The following is a 15,816-nucleotide window of genomic DNA, read 5'->3' on the forward strand; positions in this document are numbered from 1 at the left end:
TACAGCTCACAAGGCCAAAACATCTGGTGCTAAATTTGCTTTAGTGTATGGTAAATGGGGAAAACATTGAGAGATTGCAGAAATAGGATTTTGTTTGTAAATTGAACTTTAGCTATTGTACTTCATCCAGGGAACACTAGAGGGAGTATGTCAGATAGAGGAAAAAGATTACAATGGGAATAAATGGGGAATGAAGAAAGGAGAACTCTAAAGAGGAAGGCGTTTTTGCATATTTTTAAGGCACAAAATTTTCCTCAGGCAGATACCAATATTTGTATTATGACCAAGTGACTTTATATTCAAAACCCTGTATTAAAAAACTTTATGATCTTCTGAGCCTGTTCAGAATCTAAAATAGGAGAGGAAAACTATTACTCTCTGACCAGAATCTGTATTCTGTCCATTTCAGGCATTTTATGAGCCAATACAATACAGCTCTACCTGTGATTTTTTAATTTTAGAGGGTACATTATTTGGATGAATAATCTTTCACAGATATTGGATTTTTTTTTCTTTACAGTACTAGTGGTCATACTTCCAAAAGTTCTCATGGTGAATAGTAATGATACCAGGCATTTTCAGACACTTGTAAGAATAAAATATGCTCTTCATAGATAACCTGAATTGGAAGCCCTTTTCTCTCCATTTTCTCCATAATTCTCAGGTATTAGTTCTACACTAAAACACCATTTTACAATCCAGAGATACTGAAGTTAACTGGCCCAATGTCATGCATATGTCAAAGCAAATACGAACTGATATTTATTTCCCTGTTTTAAATTTCCAGTTCCTCATTTCCTTTGTGCCTCTTGAAGATGCCAAAAAAGTTAGTGAAGACTAGAGTCTCATCACTGATTTTTTAAAAAAAAACTTTAACAATTAATTAGTACAATCAGAAACAAATATCTTAAAATCTTAACAAGAGACTGTTCAACTGGTTATTAAAATATTTTACTGAATAAACTAAGGCTTTTATGAAATACTGTCTTTAAACCATAGCAGATTTTTAAAATGCAGCTGTTAAAAGCATATGTGAATCCAAATATAAGAAAAATCACAATAAAGCATGCTAAGTTAATAAGGATCTGCTCTTTTACAAACCTTGGGGTAGGCTCACCTGGACATTAATGTCAAGAGAGTAGAAATGACATTACAAACTCCCTAAGGCAGCGTCTGTTGGAAACGATCGGTGATACTGACAAGAAACACTCAGCTCTGAAATTTGGGTTTGCATTTGTTAGCCATGCATTATCCTACTTACCTCTCAGGGTAGAACCTTTAATTTCAGAAAGTGCTGGCATGCATTACTGCACCCGTTATCAAAAGTCTTTGGCAGAAACGCCATTTATCCTTGTTGTGGTAATGAACAGATTTAAAACATTCTGGTGTCACCATCCCTGAAAAAGCACATTCATTGGAATATTTCTTCCACCAGCATAATGAAATATTTCATGAAGGCACATGGGTGTAGAATACTATGGAGAGATATTGCTGGTGAATGACAGAACGTCTGGTTGATTTACATGAAACCCCAAGTGCTCATATGAGAATAGGTTAGGTTTAGATTGACGAGCAAATGTGTAACCAGACTTCTGGCTGACAAATGGCAGAACTATGCCAGTACATTAGCTTCTCTGGAGAGAGACCAAAAGTGAAACGGGAGGATCAAGTTCACTCCATAAAGGACATTCAAACCTAGTGGATGGCAGTGTGGCTGGGATATTAAGCACTTATAGATATTAATACCCCAAAGTAGTATTGAGTTTACAGTTGAGCTGGCCAACTGTAAGCCAATGGTCAAACTCTTATAAAGCATTGCCATATGCTGTGCGTGTATATTGACATTCCTTCAGGAGGATCCTGGTGTTTTCAAGATAAGTCTATTTTATTGGCAGCTTTGGTCACTAACTCTAAAAATGGATTGTTTGGGTAAACTAGAAACTGAAAATAACAACTGAAGAGATTAGTGTAAAACATGGTGCCAAGCATTTAATGGTCCAGATTGAATTAGATTTATTTTGGCGCAGCACAGCCGTGAACAGAAACATCCACACAGGCTTTGTAGAGAAGGATGAAGAATTTGGACCCTTACTCTCTTTTCCAGACTAAGACTGAAAGTTCAGGACTTCGGATATGCATTCAAGGAAGTAATATGATAGTAATAATAGATACTTCTCAAGTTCCCATGGTGAGCCAGGCCCCCTGCTTGGCACTTAGTGTACATTATTTCATTTGATTCTTACCACCACACTGCGGGTGGGATTCACAATGTTTGCTTTATAAATGACCCTGAGGTTCAGAGACGTTGGTTGACTTATCCAAGGCCATACAAGTAAGTGATCAAGTCAGGATATAAACTCCAGTCTGACTCGAAAGCCCTTTCCATCATGTTACAATCCTTTCCAAATGTCTGATGAACAGTACAGGTTAAGGTTTGCAGCTTGCAGGCCCTTTGGTATTTGCAGAGCATTGAGGCAAGAACAACAGAGAGAGCCAAGAGTCTTGGGTTTGAATCCTGGCTCTACCATTTATTCACTGTGTGATCTTGGAAAAATATCTAAACTTTCTGGGCTCTATCCTCATCTATAAAAATGTGGGTATGTGTTGTGTGGTGGGTAATAGAAGATTTATAAGCTACCTTTCATTTCTAACTTTTGATGATTTTGTGAGCTTTCAAGGGGCTTTTAATTTCCTGTAATTGAGGTGCATGTTTGGTCTTTTGCTCTTTAAGTAACTCAGCTGTGAGGAGACACTTCCATTTGAAATTCAAGAACTGACTTAATTTCTGCTATAGAGACATTATTTCTCCCCTCTGTAAAATTCATTTCTCTAAGTGGGTTGTCTCAACACAAACTATCTTTTATTTTCTTGGTGGACAGCTCCACTGTGTACTGAAAGTGGTGCTCTGCTCATAAGTGCACCATAACGAGGGTTGTAGGACATGCTAGGAATACAAAATGGTACATCATAATATTACCACAAAGGAATATCACTAAAGTTGGCTTTCATATGAAGGCAATAAATATTACTTCTTGTGGGTGAGAAGACGAAATATGCAGGGAGCTGCCTATTTTGGATGTTTCGGTTTATTTCTGTAAATTAATGAAATTTTATTTATCACATGTCCCTCCTTATTTATAATTCTGTACAATATGCTGACACCTCTGCAAATGGCTGTCTATGCTTACAGCATACCACCCATTGCTAGTTTGGCCTGCACCCATTCCTCCTGTTGATGGAAATGTATACATTGGATCTCATGAACATTCATCACCCACTGCTCTGCATTCTTGAAGATCAAATGACATGGGCCATGCTGTATGTGGGGAGCAATGTTTCAGAATTCCTTTGATGTTGCTCCTTGTGACAATGGCTAAATCCAAGCTTTTGCTATCTGACCAAATGCCAAATGTGTTAGCCTGAATCTCTATGATCCTATAGATAGCTGGATGGAAAAATAAGATACAACCACTGCAAAAACCTATTTTCCAGAGCTAATTAAGGTAAAGTTTTGATTAATTGAAAAGCTAGCTGAGCAGGGTGTTCTTGCTAATTAGGAGCTAATGTATAACACTTAAAAAATTCATTTAATATACACTTTGTGCCATCTATGTACACAGTATTAAGTATTCAAAGAGGGGAAATGTTCCTATATTCTTTGTATCCAAAGCGCTTTCTGATTATCTTCTACCAATTACTTCTGAAAAATTTGTTCTACTTGTTCTAGTCCTTTTCAAGGCTTTTTTGTTGTTGTTTCTGTTACCAAGATGTGATCATGCAGAATATGTATTTTGAATCAATTTTTATTCATTTAACATTACAAGAATTTAACCCAAGTATTCTGTTAAGTGTATATGACAGTGTGCTTAAACATTCCCTTATTTGCTTAAAATTTGGATTGTTTCCACTTGTTTTCCATGATAAAAATGCTATGAAGAAAAGCTTTACATATAGAGGTAAAGACAAATTTTCATATGTGGAATTATTGGATCAAAGAGGACACTTTTAAATGGTCAATATTATCAATATATTAATTGCAGTTGCTTTCCAAAGGAGTAGTACCATTTTATACTCCTTCTCTCATTGTGTGATGATAAGTTTCTCCTTACTATCTTCATCAGCATTGGATTTTCGTTTGGACATTTTTTGCTTAAGCAACAGGCAAAGTTCTTTTGAAAAAAAAAGTAACACCCACTATCTATTGAATTCACCCAATAATCTTACGAAGTCAACAATTTACAGATGAATAGATACTGAGATGATTAATTGATTTGCTCAAGTTCATATAACTATTATCAGAGCTGGACCTTGATCTTGCTTGTTCTGAATCCGGCCCTGTTGTGTGTTTCTACTCTACCACAGCTGTCCACTACATAACAGGAAGGGCAGAGGCTAATGAGCCCTTCAAGATAAGCTTGAAGAAGTTCAGTGGTTGGTGTGTATCAAGGTGGAATAGATGAGCAGGACTGGAGAGTAAAATGTCCAAATGGCTTTGTTTCTTAAAAACCAAACATTTCCTCAAAAAGAGTGTATAATTTTGATTAATTTATACATGCTGTTTCACTCATCCACATGCACATTAAAAAGGTTTAAAAAGAAAAAAAAGTATGTTATTTAATGGTGGCTAGGTGTTGGAATATTTTAACTAAATTCAGATATATATGAGTAACTCCAGTTGGAAGTTGTTCATGCATATCTGAAAGCAGAATGTGGCCTTTTGACTTTAGCCTATTAAACACAAGAAAATTCATAGTTAAAATTCCACTCTCAGCTCCCCAGCCAAGATGGGAACGGCCCCAGCCATAAAACATGATGGACAAGGCTGCCACCAGGCCCAATAATCTGTTGGCATTATAGAGTAGGGTAGGCAAACCACAGTAAATCAAAGCCTCGCCTTCATTTTTCAAAAAGCCGAATGGATTAAAAGTGTGTGCGTCATTCTTTACAGTGAGAAGGCAGACAGGTTTTGCAACAAGCTAGAGGATGGTGTGTGGAGTAAATAACAAATGCCTCTTGGTCGGAGGCTGTTTGATCGCTTCAGGTGTCCATGTGGAGGGTCATCTTGAGAAAGGGACTTGGGACTATGTGCTTTCTTATTCTTTGCAGGGATGAAAAAGAGGAAAATCCAGTTTGGAGGCCATAGTCTGTAAAATGGCAGGATCTGCCAGCTTTGGCACCACAGAGTGTGGCTTTGGGCAGAGCAGTTTGTGCTTCCATTTATCTGGAGTTTCCTGGTGTGTAGAAGCCCCACCCCTGAGCACAGCAGGAGGTTGAATAATGAGGATTGGCAAAACTCAGGGATGTGCTCACCTCTCTAGATTAAGAAATCCCATTGTCTAATCAGACCATCCCATAATGGACATTAAAAACAAACAAACAAAAAAACAAAACAACAAACTAAGAGTATTTATTTTTCAAAGAGATGATTGTGACCGTGGATGGCAGAAATAATGTCTTGTTAAAATGACTCAATTCCTTTTAGGTAATTGCAAGGGCGGCTGGTTTCTTCAAGCATTCAGATGAGCTCCTCTAGAAGCTTTTCACAGGGCAACGAAACTGCTTTGGTGCCTCCTTCAGGGCTGAGACCATGATTTGGATTCACCCTGCCTTAAAGGAGAAAAGTTGGAAGCAGCAGGAGGCATCTGTAGAGAAGTGGTGAAGTGAACATCTCTCTAGGTCCCTTGTTTTGTAACCAGATTTTAATCAGTGAGGAATTCTGAAAAAATAACAGAAAGCAGTTTGGAAGCAACTTTCATTACAAAACTGTATAGTCATGTCTCCAAGCCACCAAAGTATTTTATAGCCATTTGCCTGAAATGTCAGAGTAAATAAGCATATCGTCCAGAGCGCTGCCTGGAACCAGAGTCTCGTTTTGTTGGAGGCATTAGGGGAAAGGCAAGGGAGCTCAACTCCAGGGGTATTGCGCCCTAGTCTAGTCTAAATGGCTCTTCTCTCTGACGTGACTGGAGTGTTTTCTGTCACCTCTAAACATTGCCTGCAGTGATAACATTCATTCCCCAGGCTCAGGCCCCCTTAACAGTCAGGAATGCGCGGAAGAGGCCAGAGTGGGAAAAGATGGCTGCCCTGCCCAGCCCGCTGCTGGCCGGATGTGGAGCTGGGAGGAGCTGACCCTCATTTTGCCCCCTGTTGTCTTTGGAAGGCTTTCGTTTGAGTTTTGACTGGGTGGTCCCTTAGGTCTCCTACTACATTCCAAATATTTCCAAAACGTTCTGAGAAATGGTGGTGCAACTAAATGAACATACTCTCCTGACTAATGTGGGAAGCTGCTTGGGGCTGGCAGTTCCTCCTTCACATCCCCCACTTTGGTTGACACATAGAGGGTGTCAATCTGAAGTTCTAAGATTCTGGGTACAGATTTTTTTTTTTTTTTAATTTTACAGCCCCTTATGGTTTAATGCTCAGTGGTTTCCAGGCTTTTTGGATGGCTCACTGGATTCAGTAAAAGGTTTTTAAGCAGATACTCCCAATACTTGTTATTTGTAAATTATATATATGTTATATGTACTATTGAACTAACATATTATAGTAATTAAAAACAGGTAAAATGTTAAAGAATGAAGCAAAGAGTTCGGGGTGGTGGCTCACGCCTGTAATCCCAGCATTTTGGGAGGTCGAGGTGGGTGGATCACTTGAGGTCAGGAGTTGGAGACCAGCCTGTCCAACATGGCGAAACCCCATCTCTACTAAAAATACAAAAATTAGCTGGGCGTGGTGGTGCAGGCCTGTAATCCCAGCTACTTGGGAGGCTGAGGCAGGAGAATTGCTTGAACCTGGGAGGCGGAGGTTGCAGTGAGCCGAGATCACACCACTGCACTCCAGCCTGGGTGGCACAGCAAGACTCTGTCTCAAAACACAAAAAACGAAAAAGAATGAAGAAAAGATGAAATAATATTATTTTATTGATGGTACAAAACCCCCTTTTGCTTTTTGCTTTCCTATTAAGGTTCTATACTCATTTTATATTTATATGTAACTGAACTGAATATGCTTCATTTGAAAAGTTTGATATAACACTTTGTGACACAATTCAAAAGTCTGCTTCTAAGATCAGTCTATTTTGATACCTGGCTTTAGTGATTCTCATGGCTAAAACAATACTACAGCGATAATGCAAGAAGGGCATAATTGGCTGTAATTGCTAAGTTAGATTCACTTTTTTACCCACATCCACCAGCTATGCAAAGGTTCTGTTGAAAGTTTACCAATACATTTTCATCTGCCTTGGGTCAATCAACAGTTCTTATATTCTAATCAAAGTGCTTCCCATTGACCAAACCCAGAGAAAGTCAGAAGGCAAAGAAGTCTGATTGATGCACCATTTTTACATAGATAAGTAGAGAGAGATAGACAGATAAAGATATATTCAGTGTTCTCTGAAATTGTACATTTGAAAGATTTTTAAATAATTTAGAAAAACCCCACTTCTCAGTTTTTTTACACTTTATTTTTATTGAGGTAAAATACACATTTAAAATTTACCATCTTTACTATTTTTAAGTGTACAGTTCAGTGGTAATAAACACATTTATATTCTTGTTTTCCCTTTCATCTCTCCCTCTTCCCTATCTTTCCTGGTCTCTGGCGATCATCCACTTTTTTAGCTCCCACATTAGTGAGAACATGTGATATTTGTCTGTCTGTGCTTGGCTTATTTCACTTAACATAATGGCCTCCAGTTCCATCCATGTTGCTGCAAATGACAGGATTTTATTCTTTTTTATGGCTGAATAATATTCCATTGTATATATATACCACATTTTCTTTATCCATTCATCCATTGATGGACTCTTAGGTTGAACCCATATCTTGGCTATTGTGAATAGTGCTGCAATAAACATGGGAGTGGAGATATTCTTTTAATATATTGACTTCCACCCTTTTTTTTGGACATAAATATATGTCCAAAGCTCTCTGAAACTGTACATTTAAAAGGTTTTTTGTTTGTTCATATAAGAGATGATCTTGCTGTGTCACCAGATTGGAGTGCAGTGATGCAATCATAGTTCATTGCAGCCTCGATCACCTGGGCTCAAGCAATTCTCCCACTTCAGCCTCCCAAGTAACTGTGACTACAGGCAAGCACCACCATATTCAGCTAAATTTAAAATTTTTTGTAGGGTCTGGGTCTCACTTTATTGCCCAGGCTTGTCTTGAACTCCTGGACTCAAGTGATTCTCCCACCTTGGCCTCCCAAAGTGCTAGGATTACAGGTGTGAGCTAATGTGCCCAGCCTACATTTAAAATATTTTAAAATAATGTAGAAAAATTCCATTTCTCAGTTTTCGACACATGTACGTATTAGAATTTTTAATAACGGTAACACTGTTTTCAGAACCAACATTTCTCAATGGTGGAAACAATTCTAAATATCCACCTTCAAAGTGTTCTCTCCATAGCATACATTTCTTTTGTCAAAGCAGTCAGTTTCTCATTCATTAGTTACAATTCAGTACCTTCATTTTTGCAGAGCTGTTAGGTTGCATATTCCAACAGCTTCTTGTCACCATGGAAATCTTCGAAAATACTTTTTACATAGTAATGTGACAGAAAGGGGCTCACCTGATAAGCCATTTTGGTTTATTTCTGCTAGGTAGGATTACATTTTAGGAACAGCTCAGGCAAATAGTGAGGGAAACAAGTGGATCCATCTAAGTCCCTGTAAGTAACACCTGGTGCACTGGGGTGGGGTGACTGAAGAAGAGTTGAATAAAGGCAGTTACAAAGACATGTGCGCAGTTCAGAGAAACCAGCAGTGATAGGGAAGCAATAGCAGGGGCCCTTCCTGCTTTCTCCTAAGCCTGAAGGGGTAAGGAGAGGATGCTGTGATCCAAGCCCAGGGAGAGAACTGGAGCTCTAGGAGTGGGGGCATGGACTGCAGCTGTGACTCTGGTAGAGGGATTGTATTAGTTTGTTCAGGTACCATAACAGAATCGCACAGATGTGATAACTTAAACAACAGAGATCTATGTCCTCACAAGTCCAAGATGCAGGTGCTGGCAGGGTTGGTTTCTTCTAAGGCCTCTCTCCTTCCAGTCTTCACATGGTTTTTCCTCTGTGCCTGCATCTGTGTCCAAATTTCCTCTTTTTATAAGGCCACTGGTCATATTGGATTAGGGTCCCACCTAATGATCTCATTTTAACTTAATTACCTCCTTTAAGGTCCCATCTTTAAATACAGTTACATTATGAAGTACTAGGGGTTAGGAATTGAACATATTAATTTGGGGGGACTTAATTCAGCCCATGACATGGACACTGCCAACCTGTGGCCCACAGGGAGGAAGCGTTAATCGATCTTTGCTCTAGCCCGCCTGGCAGCCTACTGGTCTGCCAGCATCTCTCATTGGCCAAACCAGATGGAAGTCAGAGGCAAGTAAGCTTGTTTAATGCCACCCTTGAAGGTCAGTCTCTTGAGATATAGATAGCAGAAAAGAGTAATCTGCAGGAGCAGAGAGTTTCCAGCTCACAAAGTCCCTGAGCTGAACTTAGAACACAGAGATTTCATGACAGGCTTATAAATGATTTAATGTAGCAAGAGGGAAAGAAGTAATGATCAGAATGAGCCAGGGTGTTTGGTTTTGTGGATTGCACAAGAGATGCTAATATCAGGGAACTGCTGTTACTAGGCTCAGCATTGCAGTGACAATTTGAATCTCTCGTATGGTGCTAGTCCTTGTGAGAATTAGAAAAAGGCATCCTCTATGGGCAGACAAATGAGAAAACATTGCCTTCTGCTGGACCAAGCAGTCTTTTTGGTATACAGCTTTTGGTGAGCAACCTGTTCATCCTACCCAGCCAAACACGCACTGTATGACCCTGTCAGCGCCCCTTACCATGGGCTCAGCTGGAAGGCCCACACTCTGCCAGTCCATTCTTTCCAGCCCCTAGCAGGAACAACTTGAGGACAAATTTTGATGTTGTGCCTGCTATAGTCTGCAAACTGCCAGCCTCCTAGTTCCACATGGAAAAAAAAATCATTAAGCCATGAAAAAATGCAAATCTATCACTGGCTGTCTTATTAAATCATTCAAGCCCCTTGTGCTGGCAGTTTCTGGTTGATCTGAACTTAAGTTTTTGGTGGATTTTCCACCTAAAGGGAGTAATTAATGTTAATTTAGATCATTGTTCCTTGTTAGCACTTCTGGGAACCCCATTTTGAGAGTTTACAATTATTAGCAAAAATGAATATAAGCATTGGCTATAAGCATTGGATTTTTTTCATCCATCGAACAGACTGCAGCTTACGGTGAGAAAGCCACACACTGCACAACTCTGGGGGCGCCATTCACGTAGTCATTGTACATTTGTATGGGCTTTCTGACAATTTTCTAGCAGATGCCAGTAAAGACTTCTAAGAATAGTGTGCCTCCTCCATCCCCAGTTGATCTAAAGTTGCAGTTTGAGTAAGTGGCAGGTTAGGTATCCATGTGTGTGAGGCACTAGGAGTGGGGCTTGGGAAAGGAAAGGACCCAGTGAAGACAAAGGCGTGATCCCCATTTCTCAGTACAGTGGAGGAGGGAGACATATGAGCACCCCCTTATGAAGCCTCAGCTTCAGAATAATACCCAGATGCACTCCTTCCATCTGGCCCACCCTATCTGGTTCTGTGATGAGGTGTGAATGAGGAGAACATTCCACCACCCCACTCAGGCAGTGGCAACATTGGGCTATTAAAGCTATTCTTCAGACTCGAAGGGCCAAGACTCTGAGAGACCCATGATAGCCACTGCCAGGCCAGGAGAGGGAGAGTTGCAGAGGCCCAGGGGACTGGGGTGGATGGTGAGCACATGGCAGGCCCCGGAGCAGCATGGTTGGTTCCCCAGCTGCCACGGCTGTCTTTTGAAGCCACTGGAACAATACTCAATGCACCAGAGCCCCCGTAACCATGAACTGCATCTTTGCTTAGCCAAACCTAGTTTCCTTTTTTAAGGAGAAAGGAGGGGAGCTCTTTCGCAGTATCCACAAAGCCAATACAACTACACATGGGAAGCCACTTATATCCCTGCTACCCTAAGCCCAGCTCCCCACTGCCCATGAGGACTAGCTCCCTCTCAGCTGCATTCCTCGGGCTCTCTGCTGGTCTTTGCCAATACTCATCCTCTAACCCATGGGCTCTTCCTACTGTTCTTTTTATGACAGATGCAGCAAAGAGGTCATTAGATAAGGATTCTTTTACTTGAGAATAGGATTCTGACCCTCCATGCATGAAGAGCTTGTGGCAGATACTAGATTGCAGTAAGATGAGGTGGAATGGAAGGTGGGCACATGGAGACAAATGGGGTTGGCAGCACTGACCAATGGTGCAGAGGGCCAATTGGAGGACAAAACAGATGAGATGAATTAGTTTGGGGAATTCACACTTCCCCATGACCACAAGGTTGAAGTTCTTTTCATTCTCAAAAACTCAAAGGCATTTATCTTAGAAATTTAAGAATTAACTCATGGTTAATGAGATGCTTCAACTGGTGAGGATAAGTCTCTGTGCTCTGTGAGGCGCTTTTCTTGGGAGGCACTTGAAAAATACCTGGGAAGATCCAGAGGCTGCTGCATTTGAGTTTCTGCAGGAAGCTGGATTTGTGGCCTCAAAGATAGTAACTCACTGCTGACATCTTAGAAATATCACTGTTTCCTTAATTTAATACATGCCAAAGTTGGTGGCTGAGAGATTGTATCTTACAAGCCTATTACCAGCCGATTTACTAGGCCTTCGGGAACAACTTTGGAAAGGGGATGTTAATCAAGCGTTCATTTTATCTTCTTTTTCTCCTACACTTTTTACTTTTTCTTCCTTATATTATTTTCTCACTTACCTCCCTAAGTCTTTCTTTTCTACTTCCTTTCTCTCCTTTATGTCACCCTCTCATTACTTCTCTTTATATTTTTTTTCAGATTTTACACTTCCACACCCTTCCTGCCCTTCAACTCTGTTTCAAACTTTTAGCACATTCTATATGACAGTGAGACATAAGCAGACTTCATGGGGCAAATTTATGGCATCACAAAAGGTCTCTTCTTGTGGAGGGTACTTGCTCTCTTATGGCAGAATTACTTCTGTTCTTTAATATGTGGTTTCCTTTTGCTTCTGGGCAGAGAGTAGGAGAAGAACCAACTTGCTCACCCCTCCAAACTCCCACACAGAGCAAGGTATCAGAGCCTGAGCAGGGTGAGCTGGGCTAAGGCATTTGCATGGCAAAGTGGGTGGTGCCAGCAATGGGAGATTGGTTGCACACAGGGGGACTGAACAATGAGTAAGTGTATTAGCCCATTCTCACATTGCTGTAAAGAACTACCTGAGACTGGGTAGTTTATAAAGAAAAGAGTTTTAATAGACTTACGGTTCTGCATGCATGCCGTACAAGAGGCCTGATAGGGAGGCCTCGGGAAACTTAGAATCATGGCAGAAGGCAAAGCAGAAGCAAGCATATGTTCACATGGTGACAGGAGAAAGAGCTACACACCTTTACACAACCAGATCTTGTGAAAACTCACTCACTATCATGAGACCAGCAAGGAGGAATCCCACCCCTATGATCTAATCACCTGCCACCAGGTCCCTCTCTGAACACTGGAGATTACAATTCAACGTGATTTGGGTGGGGACACAGAGCCAAACCATATTAGTAAGTAGATCAAAGATATTGGGAGCCAGGCTTCTTACCATCAGAAAATACTTACAAAAATGGGAAGGGACCAGTCACAGTGACAATCCCAGCATTTTGGGAGGCCGAGGCAGGAGGACTGCTTTGAGTCCAAGAGTTTGAGATTAGCCTAGACAACATAGTGAGACCCTCTCTCTGAAAAATAAAAAATAAATTAGCTGGGTGTGGTGGTGTGTGCCTGTAGTCCTAGTTACTTGAGAGGCTGAGGTGGGAGGATTGGTTGAGCCCAGGAAGTGGAGGCTGCAGTGAGCTACATAATGGCACCACTGTACTCAAGCCTGAGTGATATAGTAAGACTCTGTCTCTAAGAGGAAAAAAAAAAAAGGACAGGGAAAATGAAATCTGTGGTTGAAAATTCATGCTTTCCAATATTTACAGACAAGGTATAAATATGTGTGTGGACATACACATCACATGTGTATACACATACTCCCTAACCCTGTCTACTGACAAGACTTGGGAACAGTGACATGCAAGTAGCAAAGAGTATACCTAGTACCTAAACCTTAGCTTCTAAATGTCATTCTCCATCAAAAGAAACTAGGGCTGACCGGGCGTGGTGACTCATGCCTGTAATCCCAGCAGTTTGGGAGGCCGAGGAGGGTGGATCACTTGAGGACCAGCCTGGCTAACATGGTGAAACCCCGTCTCTACTAAAAATACAAAAATTAGCTGGGCTTGGTGGTGCACGCCTGTAATCCCAGCTACTCAGGAGGCTGAGGCATGAGAATCGCTTGAACCTGGGAGGCAGAGATGGCAGTGAGCTGAGATCATGCCAGGTAACAGGGCTCTTTGGAGAATTCCAGGGCTGGGGCAGGGAAAGTACAAAATAAGCCAGAAACATCTTGTGGTGCCAGTAGGCAAGGCGATGCTTAAAGAATGACAGGGACATGTCTAAAAAATAGACGCTGGCTTGCAGAGCTCCCACGGGCCAAACTGGGGATAATTTGAACATCAAAACAAGTAATGACTGCAACCGATTAGAATCCACTGAGTAAAACAGGAAATTCTGAGTCCATACTTACATAAAGTAAATGAATAAATTAAAAGTTTGAGGACGTTTGGGGTATTTCCATGGTTTCAAAGCACTTCCTCACAACATACTTATTAACTGCAAAGTGTGAAAGGTAACTTTACAGTGGAGATGCCTGGCAGACACCACTTTAATTAAGTGATCAAAGAGAGAGAGTATCATAGGTAATGAAACACAGTGAAATCACTCACCTCCTGATGGGATGCAGTGAGGAGAACACAGCTTCACTTTGTTGATATTCCTGCCAAAATTGGACCACGCAGAAACTTCAAACAAACCAATCTGAGACACTCTGCAAAATCACAGGCTCATAATCTTCAACTGCGTCAAAGTCATGAAAGTCAAAGAAAGACTGAGGAGCTATTTCAGACTGAGAGAAACTTAAGAGACATGACAATTAATGTGTGAAACTTGACTGGGGTCTGAGGTTTAGTTGGTAGTAATGAGTCGGTGTTGCTTTGATGGTTGTGTTGTGGTCATGTAAGAGAATGTCCTTGTTTTTAGCGGGTAATGGAGCATTTGTTCTGTGATCTGCTCTCAGGTAAATTAGGATACAAGTTCTTTGTATTGTACTTGCAACTTTTGTGTTTCAAAATTTAAAAATATTTCATAAACCAAATGGCATACCCACTTTGGGGAAAAATAGACGTTATGAGGTAAACACAAAATTCCCATTAATTTAGAACAAAGCATGAGAATTTTCGGAAATTTTATGTTCATGGTGGGCCACACTGGGCTATCTCTGCCTTGCATCCCTGGGGCTCTCTATTCTCTCTCCTCGGCTCTCAAGGGTCCTTTGATGGCAGAATAAAAAAGCACTATGATTTGTGAGAGCCCTAGGAAGGCTACAGTATTAGGTAATGGAAAGGGTCATCATCTTACCTCCTGACTCACTGGCCAGAGGACGGAGCGACTGCCCAAATCAGACAGTTCAGCGATTCACCTCTGAGCTGCTGCTTTGGGTGGAATGGAAGAAACTGGTTGGTGTCTTAGGTATAACATGAAGTGCTCAGTAAGTGGCAGGAGGACTTGTGGCTTGCATCTCTTTTCCCATGTGAAGGGCCAAATGTGGAAATAAAAGGAGGATACGGAACATTTTTGCTGTTGCAGAGCTGTTTTGTCCTTCAGAGTCATAGCAAAGGGCTCTGTGAGAGGGATGAGGTATATCACCTAAGAACATGTGACGAGATCAGAATACCTATTATGAGTCTATAGCCTACCAGAATCACTATCACGAAATGGTGGCTTGCTGTGCCGCCCTTGACTTTTATGAATGGGTCCTATCTGAAACAGGCTTGGGAAACTGTCATTGCATTGGTGGAGAAATGTGGTGGACACTGCCCAGTACCCCCTGCAGCAGCCCCTGTACAAAGCGAGTAAATACTATCTTTCTCCAAAGAATCTGGCAGGCTTTATTCTTTTTGACAGTAAGAGCTACAGATGCAAGTTCTTCTCTCCCTTTTCACCTTGGCTGCCAGGAAACATAATTATTGAAGTTTAACTGTAGTGATGGTGGAGAACTTTGGCCTATAGAGCTACATTCTGTGTACTCCTTATGTGTCTTCCCTGTTAATTTATCAAGTCCAGATTTCTACGTTTGTAATTAATTGTGTTTCCTACACAGTTGCCTCAAATCTTCGTAAAATACAGGTTTGTAAAACAAAATAAAACAAAACAAAAAACCCAGATCATTGGAAGAATTAAGTTGAAGGATCCAAAATCTTCTCAATAAAATTGAACTAAATGTTAGGGAGAAAATAACAGTAATGGAAGTTCCTTCACGTATTTCTTAGGAAAAATTGTTGTTCCTGGCTAGGAGGCCAGGAACAATATTTATGGTCTTGAACATGTGTCAAAGAACATGTTACAAAGTGGATAAAATGGGATTCCTGCCTAGGCTTCCCTGAAGAAAATAACAAATAGTTCTCAAGATATATGAAGGGCATGGGAAAACTATACAGGTGTTTGCAAATCCATAATCTGATGTGTGGAGAACATGTGACCAAGGGTAAAAGAAGTCAAAATGACATTACTTGGAAAGTATCCCACACCCTACTTGATTTTTTTTTTTTTAAAAGGACAGTTCTTTCTTCTTACACATTC

The 15,816-nt window shown here is 40.7% G+C and overlaps 1 protein-coding gene across 2 annotated transcripts in view; it reads right to left on the minus strand.

Moving 5' to 3' along the window:
* Positions 1-14,987, minus strand: part of ITGB6 (integrin subunit beta 6) — a 170,284-nt gene extending 155,297 nt beyond the window's left edge. The window contains exons 1-2 of one of the 2 annotated variants that reach the window (XM_063595401.1): positions 14,803-14,987; positions 13,905-14,034 (exon numbers count right to left, since the gene is read on the minus strand). The gene's annotated coding sequence lies outside the window, so the exon portion shown is untranslated. Of the gene's footprint in view, positions 1-13,904; positions 14,167-14,802 lie in introns of those variants that run through there. The other variant, XM_063595402.1, reaches the window with a different exon arrangement.
* Positions 14,988-15,816: the final 829 nt, after the last annotated feature.

The sequence above is a fragment of the Pan paniscus genome, chromosome 13 (genome assembly GCF_029289425.2).
Source record: "Pan paniscus chromosome 13, NHGRI_mPanPan1-v2.0_pri, whole genome shotgun sequence".
NCBI classification, from domain to species: domain Eukaryota; kingdom Metazoa; phylum Chordata; class Mammalia; order Primates; family Hominidae; genus Pan; species Pan paniscus.